Genomic DNA, 10,000 nt, shown 5'->3' with positions numbered 1-10,000 from the left:
CGATTATATTCTCCATAGGTGGAATGTGGATTATGTGACTGTGTCATGTTGGCGTGACGACAGTTTACAGAAATTCGAATACCGTTGAATGTCCGCTGTAGGTGAATGAGGGAGTGGAGGGTTGAGGTAACGTGTGCAACTTATTTCAAAACATAGAGAGCAGCGTAACTTTCATTGTTGTTTATGTTTGGTTTTATTTCTTGATTCTAACGATTTTAAGATTCTTAAATCTTTTACATCTTTTGCTTTCTCATTATTGTGAAAAAATCCAGTTTTATTGCATGGTTTGTTGTAAAAGAGTGTTCTCGAATTAATGAGTACATTGAGAGGACAGTAGATTGAGATGCGATAAGAGACCCCTTTATGCTCACAATATCTCATCATTAGATTCCTTCCTACCTATGACGTTTAAAGTTAATGCAGTCACAGATGTTGCACAGATGTTTTCAAATTTGTTCAGAATGGCATTCTATAAATCGAGATCTTCATTTCTTAAAAAGCCTTATTTTTTGAAAAACAAATTGTCTTTGGCTGTTCTATTCTTTCGTTTTTTTCCGACAAAAGACTCTGTTCCAAAACGTCTATGCTTAAACGTAGTCTAGTCATACAAATGTTCTAGCCGTAACGCTAGATATATAGGTTCAATATATATATATATATATATATATATATATATATATATATATATATATATATATATATATATATATAATATATATATAACACACACACACACACACACACAACACACACACACACACACACACACACACACACACACACACACACACACACACACACACACACACACACACACATGTACATGTAAAGATACACATAAAAACTATGAATGAGAGAGAGAGAGAAATATGTTTTACACACACACATATATATGTATATATATATATATATATATATATATATATATATAATATATATATAATATATATACTATAATATATATATCCCACAAAACATATATATATATATATATATATATATATATAAAATATATATATATATATATATACTATATATATAATATATATCAATATAAAATACTATACACACACATCACCACACACCCGCACACACACACACACACACACACACACACTCACACACACACACACACACACACACACACACACACACACACACACACACACACACACACACACACACACACACACACAAAAAACACACACAAAAAAACACAAAAAAAAAAAACACACACACACACGCCACCCACACACACACACAAGCACACACACACACACACATATAGAGAGATAAATAGATAGATAAATAGATAGATAGATAGATATGTAGATATGTAAATATATATATATGCATATATATTTACACATGCATGTGTATACATATACATATGTGTGTGTATAATGTTGTGTGGTAGTGTGGGGATATATATATAATATATATATATAATTATATATAAATATATATTATTTAAATTTTAAAATAATAATATAAATAATATATATTTATATATTATATATAATAATATATTAATATATATAATTATATATATATATATTATTATATTATATAAAATGTGTGTGTGTGTTGGTGTGTGGGTTTGGGGTGTGTGTGTGTGTGTGTGTGCCTCTCTCTCTCCCTCTCTCTCTCTCTCTCTCTGAAATGTTTTTAAATATATAATTTTAAATTTATATAATATAATAATATATAATATATATATATATATATATTTACCACACATATATAATATTATATTATATATAATATAAATTTTAATATATATTATATTTTAATATATATATATTACACACCCCACACCCCCTATATATTAAATATATATATAATTTTATATATAATATATTATATATATATAATATATTTTTATATTATTTAATAATAATATATATATAATATATATATTTTATAATTATTTATAATATACATATAAAAACAGAAGTACGGAAGATAGATAGGTAGAAAAGGGATAGATAGCAAATATGTGATGGATTTAAACACATCTCTACAATATTATATAAAGACCTGGATCTATTCAAACGGGTTCAAACTAGAGAGCATACATCAGCGCTTGAAAGGGAAATTTCTGAACCCTGGCCAAAACTGCATCCCTTTGGCCAAACCAAAAATCATAGGGGGGAAATCGTGAAACAAGCATTTGGGCCCTTTGGGTCTTGCAAGTTTTTAAAACCTAGCCATGTGGATGTTTAGCCACATACCCAAAAACCCCGAGGCACAGCTTCAAGGGCAAAAAACATTTAAATTTTTAGTGTGGTGTATGTTTTGGGGCGTGCGCGTGTGTGGGTCTGGGGGGTTTGAGTGTTGTGTGTGGTATGTGTGTGAGTGGTGTGTGTGTGTGTGTGGGTGTGGTGTGTGTGTGTGTGTGTGCGTGGTTGTGTTTGTGCGTGCGCGTGTGGGGGTCTGTGTGTTGATGTTGTGTGTGTGTTGTATGTGTGTGAGTGTGTGTGTGGTGTGGTGTTGTGTGTGTGTGCGTGTGGTGTGTGGTTGGTGTGTGGTGTGTGTGTTGTGTGCACACACAACACACACAACACACCACACCACACACACACACACAATATATATATTTATATATATTATATATATATTATATATATAAAATTTATATATAATTAAAAAGGGGTATAATTATATATAATATATAAATATATATAAATAAAATTTTAATTTTAATATTTTTAAAAATTTTGCGGTATAAAAAATAATTATATATATATAATTATATATATTTTTAATATAATAAAATATAATTGCGTGTATATATATAATATAAAATAAATTAAATATATATATATATTATAATATATATAAAATTGCGGTAATATATTAATATATAATAATATATAATATATATATATATATTATATATATAATATTATATATATATAGTATATGATATATATATAAATTATATATAAAATTAATATTATATAATATATATTTATATAATATCCCCCCAACCCACAATTTAAAATATAAAAAAAGATGGAAAATAATATATACCCCCTGATATAGTTATATAAAAAACCCTCCCTGACCAGGATTTAAACCTAGGCTTCCGGTATGAACCGGGCATGGCCTCTAGTCAACCTGAGAGACCTAGGTTGGCCCGGTCAGGAGGTTGTAGTATATATATATAATTATAATATATATATATTTTTAAATATTTTATATAATATTATATATATAATATAAGATATATATTAAATATATATATATATTAATATTATATATATATATATGTACACAGACAACAACACATACAAAAAATTAATTATTTATTTTTTCAGCAAAACATGTTTATAACTAAGGCAAGGACTCGAAAATTTTTTTATTTGGAAAAAATCGCGCAAAAAAAAAAAAACCAAGCTTTACTGTACCCCGTCCCTTTTTTCCCCCTTTTTACCTTCCCTTCCCCTATTTTCCCCAAAAACAAATGCATCGTTGATGTCCAACAGCTCGCCCACGTGTCAAAACTTTAAAAAAAAAAATTTTTTCTTTTTCCCAAATTAAAAATTAGCCGTCTAAAAAGCAGCCAATCTTTTCCTGTTTTTTGTTTTGTTTTTCTCTGAAATTTATATTCGCAAGATGAGACTTTTTGAAGTCTGGAGAATATTGCTTACCCCTTGTGGTTTTTGCAAGGTGATGAAAATTTCACTGGAAAATGCTGTCCCCCGGAGATCACTTTCGTCTGGCAAAACAGCCCCCAGGATTCTTCCATGCCTATAGCAATATCAGAATTGTATTGAAAACATTTAAACTTATGCAAACATATAAAATACATGTAAAAACATTTTCACATGCCCCCACACACATTTGTCTCAATCAATTTAGGGTTAGAATTTAAAGATTTTTTTTTTTTTTTTTTTTTGGTTATATCAACACAAGAATTTTTTTTTTAAATTTACGTTTTAGTTTTTCATTTGTCGGCCCAGTGACACACATTTAAAAAAGATTGTTTGTTCCGCGAAAGCCTCGCCAGAGACCCATGTAATACCCGTTGTGCTGGGTGTTTCGACGCCATTGTTGGAAATTTAGGATGGTCACAGTGTAAATCAACTATTTTCTAGCATTAATAATGTATTATTTGAGAATATGTTAATAACAACGCTTTGTCTTTTATATGATATGTAACTTGAAATTGTGTGATATACGTACGTGCTTTCCCTACAGTGTTTGATATTTCTATGAAGCTTTATTTTACTTATCTACCAAGAATAATGTTTTTCTTTTATTTAATAAAACATCTAGTCTAAAGTTACTGAACTTTTGTTAAATGTTTAAAATTTCTCAGGAATTGCCGGAAAGTATTACAAGGAATAACAATTTATATCTGTTAGCTGTTAAGAGGATGCGTCTAGTAGTATTTTTTTATTGATTTGTCCTTAATGACTAGAACTACTATTGTGCAACTATTATTTGATGTTAGTATATTTATTATCTGTGTACTAATCTTATATTTCCTAATTTGTAAAGATTTGTTTTCTTGTCACCAAAGTTTTCCCTGTGTGCACGGTTGCGTGTGCAAGCAAGCTGTTGTCATTTAGCAGATTTGGAGACACAGTTTATGCCTATCAGTTTGTGAACTTGGTAATGAAGTTTAGCTGACTGTAAGTGTTTGACTTGAGGCATCACACATATACACGTATATATACACACATACATTAAATATATATAATATATATATATTATATATATATATATATATATATATATATATATAAATTTTTCAAGTGCCTATCTACAAGGGCGTTGGCGTAGGATTTCCCTGATTTTCTTGGCAATTAAACGGTGGTTTGCCGTTGCCTTCCGCCCCGTTTTTTATGAGCACATCTCCATTCACTCGGTTCTGGGACCACACACACACAGAAATATTTAATATATATTTATATATATAATTTTATTTTTATATTTATATATATTTATATATATATATATATTGTGTGTGTGTGTGTGTGTGTGTGTGTGTGGTCCAGAACCGGGTGAATGGAGAGGTGACTCGATAAAAAAAAACGGGCGGAAGGCAACGGAAACCTCGCTCTAAATTTCCCAAAAAAAATATGGAAACCTGATCGACAACGTCTTGTAGGTAGGGCACTTGAAAAAAAATATATAATAATATGAATATATATATAGTATTTTCATATGAAAATATATATAAGTAATATACATATGAAATATATATATGTATTATACATATGAATAATATATTATATATTATATATATAATATATATATATTATATATTAAAATAATATATATAAAAATATTATATATATATAATATACAACATAATACATAAACATTAATACAAAATACATAATACATAAACACACGGCACCACACACAAAATATATATATATAAAATATTATAATATATATATATATATAATATAATATATTATAATTTAGGAAGAAAAACCCCCAAAACAAAACTAGATTATTGAAAAAGGGGACTACAGTTTCGAAATCCCCCTGGATTTCCCTCTTCAGGTCTGAAAAGGAAAGGGAGAGGAGGGGGTAAAAAAAAGAGAGAGGAGGGCAAAACGGGAACACGGGGCGGGTTGGGACAGGCGAACGGAAAGCAGAGGAAGGTCAATAGGTCGGAGGATCGGGGGACTATGCGGGGTGGCCGGGATACGGGAGAAAGGGGGGATATGGAAGCAAAGGGGATTTTAGAGGGAAAAGCCGCGTTTCAAGTTTGAAAAATTTGGCAGCGCTTTAAAGGGAAAATTCCCCCGTCTGCGGGAGTGAACATCGGCGGAAAGGGAAAACAATCCGCGCTGCGGGCCAGTCCATTGATGGCCATTGTCCCACTGATGGCAAAAGAGGGCGTTAGGGTTTTCCCTGGATTTTTAGCGTACTTTTGTTGAGACAGCGTTGGTAAGCTGGCGCCTTTTCCCCAAAGTATGCTTTTCACAGGGGCACAAAAGGAAAAAGCATAGGTCCCCCCTTCGCGGGGAAGGAGGGCTAGTATAGACCAGGGGTGCGGGGCGGAGGGGTGTTTACCCGGCGAAAGTCAGCCTGCGTTTAGAGGGTGAAGGGGCGACGGAGAGGTAAATTTCCCCAGTGTAGGGAGGCTGAGGAGGGGAAAGAGGGGGCAATTAGGAGGAGAGTCGTGGTAGAAGGTACGCCCCGCCTGGATAACGCGGCATCGAGAAAATGACCAGGGTAGCCAGTTTGGAGGGAAAAAGCGACGAAGGGAAAAACGATCTCTCCATTCAGGGGACTGGGGGGCACAGAGCGAAGGAACAGCGAGGTGGGAAAACCCCCTCTTCACATGGAGAGGGGGGGTATGAGAAGAAGGTATGTACATACCATATGTATGGGGTTTTCCCTTTATGGAGAAGGAGAAGTGGCAGCAGAGCGGTGGAATAAGGGTCCAAGAAAGGGGGCCTGTTGTCAACCTTCCCCTTCCCCCTTGAAAACGGAAAGGAAAGGGGGAGAGAGAGTTCAGTGCATCAGGAAACCCGGAAACAGAGCAGGGTCATGAGGCCAGAGGCAAGACGTCATCGACATCTCAGCCAGATCGACGGCCCCGAATGGGGAGGAAGGGAGAAGCTCAGCCGAAGAATTTCCCTGAACAGGTTTTTCAGGGCTGGAGAGAGGGGGGAGCCCAGGAGGAAGGCGCGGTGGGCAGAGGGAGCGGGATCTTGGGGGAGTCTCCTTGGAGGAAAGCAAGGACATCATCAAACGGGGGCCTTTGGGGAAAAGGGAGTAAGTCCAAGCTCATCATGGGACGGTGAAGTCCGCGAAAGCGGGAGATGAAGTCTGAGATGGCGAGGTGAGCAGGAGAGAAGGGGCCAAGAAGGGAGTGAGACACTTTCCAGCCAGGGAGCAAAAGGGGGGCGTCACAGATCCCGGGAGGAGATGATGGGGCGCAGAGGCACGGGGCTTATGGGTTTTTGGAAGCCCAAGAAATGGGGAGTCGGGGGGGTTGATGACCCGGAACCTTGGATAGATTCGCCTCCGGCGCTTCTCTTTAGGCGACGGTGGAAAGGGAGCAGCAAGCGTTCACGGGGGGCTAGTCAAGGGGGCATAAAAAGGGGGCGTCACCAACAGGTCTGGGCCCTTTTGAGGTAAGAGGCCGGTCGGGACCACCACGAGTTGCCCTTTTCAGAAGGGAGGAATGGGGGACGTCCTCCCCGCGCAGGCTTTGAAGGGCCCTCACGGTAAAACCTAGGAATGGGGAAAGGGAGGAGGAGGAGAGATTCGAGGGGGGGGATGAAAGCACCCCGAAGGAGAGAGACATCAGGCAAAAAAAATTTCCCGTGAGAAGAGATGAAACGGTAAAGGGGGAAAAATTGTCGATGGAGGTAAGGGGGGTGAGGGCGGAGAGCAAAGGAAAGACCGAACAAGGAGTTTAAGCTGGGGGGGGGTCAAGGACAGGGGAAAATAAGTTTTGGGAACAGGTCGGGAGGGAGAAGCGGGACCAAGGACTGCGGGCGGTCAGGCTGGAAAATTTTGGGAGAGAGACGGCCTGGGTTGGGGGAGAGGGACCGGGAGAATATGGGCAACGTCGGGGGCAAGAGCTGGAAGATATGTCAGGGAGGGGGGCGCTCCTCCAGGGTCCGAACGTGCACGTGAACGGTGAAGGCATGCTCGACGCCCCCCTGCCAGACGAATGCGTTTAAGGAGGAGAGAAAAGGCATAGCCGGAAAGGGGGGATCCTTCCTCAGAAGTTTTAGTACATTAGCGATGGAGGAAGGAGTACCGCTCGTAAGGCAGTCACGGGGGGGAAACGTAGTTGGGTTTTTCCGTCGGGCCCTGGGGAGATGAATCCCCGTAGGCACGAAAAGCAGGGACCTGTCAGGGAAAAGGGGGTGAACAGGAAAATTACAGTATACTTCCTAACAACAAAAACCAACTCCCACCCCTGGGAAAACCATGGAGTTGACGGGTGCCCCCGGTTGACTTTCCTCACACCAAACATGGACAAACGAAAAGGAGGGACCCGTTCCCTCGACCTCCCGGAAAAAATTTGATCAGCTTTTACACAAACATTTTGGAATATTGTTTTCCCGGGATTTAGCTAGGGCTGGGTGAAATGGAAATTCCTTCCTATGCAAATAAAAATATCCGCGAGACGAATTTTACGCAGTGTGCCTCAAAGAAACGTCCCCGGTGTCATTTTCTAATGATAATTAAAGGGGGATAAAATTCAAAACGCCTTTTCTATAAATACGTGGATGACAGCAAAAGTATTTCGTCACAAATCCCGGCCTGACTGGCCATCGTCTATGTTTTCCTGTGCCTCCTGTGATAACAGTACTTTAGCGAGGGACAGGCGCGTTTTATAAGCGTCCGTCTTAACATAAATGATTTACCAAGGGACACAACGATAATACCCTCTTTTTACCCTAGTAGGACACCGGTATCAGATGGACTGGTCAGCGGCGCAAAATTGCCTTTCCTTCAGCTGATGTCCCCGCCTGCCATAGCGGAATTTCCCTTAATCAAGCGTAAATTTCACTTATACATTTTAACGCGGCTTTTTTTTTCCGTAGTCTCCCACTTTCCACATCCCGCCTTTCCCTTTTACCCTTTTTCCCTTCGCATAGGCTGCTTGATCCCCCCTGCCTTTAAATGATCTTCCCTTTAGGGAGTTTGTCTGTCCTCACGGCCCATGTTCACAGATTGCCTTCCTCTCTTTTTTATACCCCCCCCCGCCCTTTTTTCTTCAGATTGTGATGGAATCCAGGGGGATTTTTAAAAAAATGTTTTTTTCAATTTCAAATAAATATATATAATGCATATGATAAAAAGATACACACACAGCACACACCAACACACACACACACCCTTATATAATTAAATATAATTAATTAATATTATATATATATATATATTATATATATATATATAACATAATATTATAATTAAAATTATTAAATTATATATAATATATAAATTTTATGTATATATTAAATATATAATAATATATATATATATATATATTATATATTATGTATATATTATATATATAATTATATTATAAAAAATTATATATATATATATAAAATTATGTAAAAGGGTGTATATCTATACACAAATTTATATATATGTATGCATAATATGTATAATATATGTAGAACATAATTAAAAATATTAACCCCACATACTACATACACACACACAAACCCAAAACACACACACACAAAAAAATAAATATATATAAAAAAAAATAATATAATTTTAAAAAAAATATATAAAATAACACACAACACACACACACACACACCATACACACACACACAAATAATATAAAATTTATAAATTTTAAAAATAAAATATTAAAATAAATTTTTATAATAATATATATATAAATATATTATATATAAATAAAAATATTTTATATAAAAAATATATATTAAAATTTTTACACATTCTCTCCTCCTCTCTCTCTCTCTCTCTCCTCTCTCTTTCTATATAATATATAATATAATTAATATAATATAATTATATATATAATAATAATAATATAGATAAATTTTAAAATAATATATGTATTAAAAATATAATAATATTTAATATTTTAATATATATATATATTTACATATAATATATATATATATTTTATATATATATATATACAGTCTGCGGGAGGGACATGGCGGAAGGAACCAATCCGCGCTGCTGCCCAGTCCGTTTGATGGCCAGTGTCCCACTGATGGAAAAAGAGGGCGTTATTGTTGTGTCCCCTGGATATAGCGTACTTATGTTGAGACAGACGCTGGTAAGACTGGCGCCTGTTTCGCCAAAGTACTGCTTGTCACAGGAGGCACAAGGAACAGCATAGGTGCCCACCTCGCGGAGGAAGGAGGGTAGTATGGACCAGGTTGCGACGGAGAGTGTTCCCCTGGCGAAAGATCAGCCTGCATTTGAGAGGGTGAAGAGGGCGACGGAGAGAGTAAAATTTCCTCAGTGTAGGGCAGGCGAGGACGGGCAAATGAGGATTCAATTTAGG

This window comes from Penaeus monodon, chromosome 6 (genome assembly GCF_015228065.2).
Source record: "Penaeus monodon isolate SGIC_2016 chromosome 6, NSTDA_Pmon_1, whole genome shotgun sequence".
Taxonomy (NCBI): domain Eukaryota; kingdom Metazoa; phylum Arthropoda; class Malacostraca; order Decapoda; family Penaeidae; genus Penaeus; species Penaeus monodon.
This window is presented reverse-complemented; position numbering follows the sequence as displayed.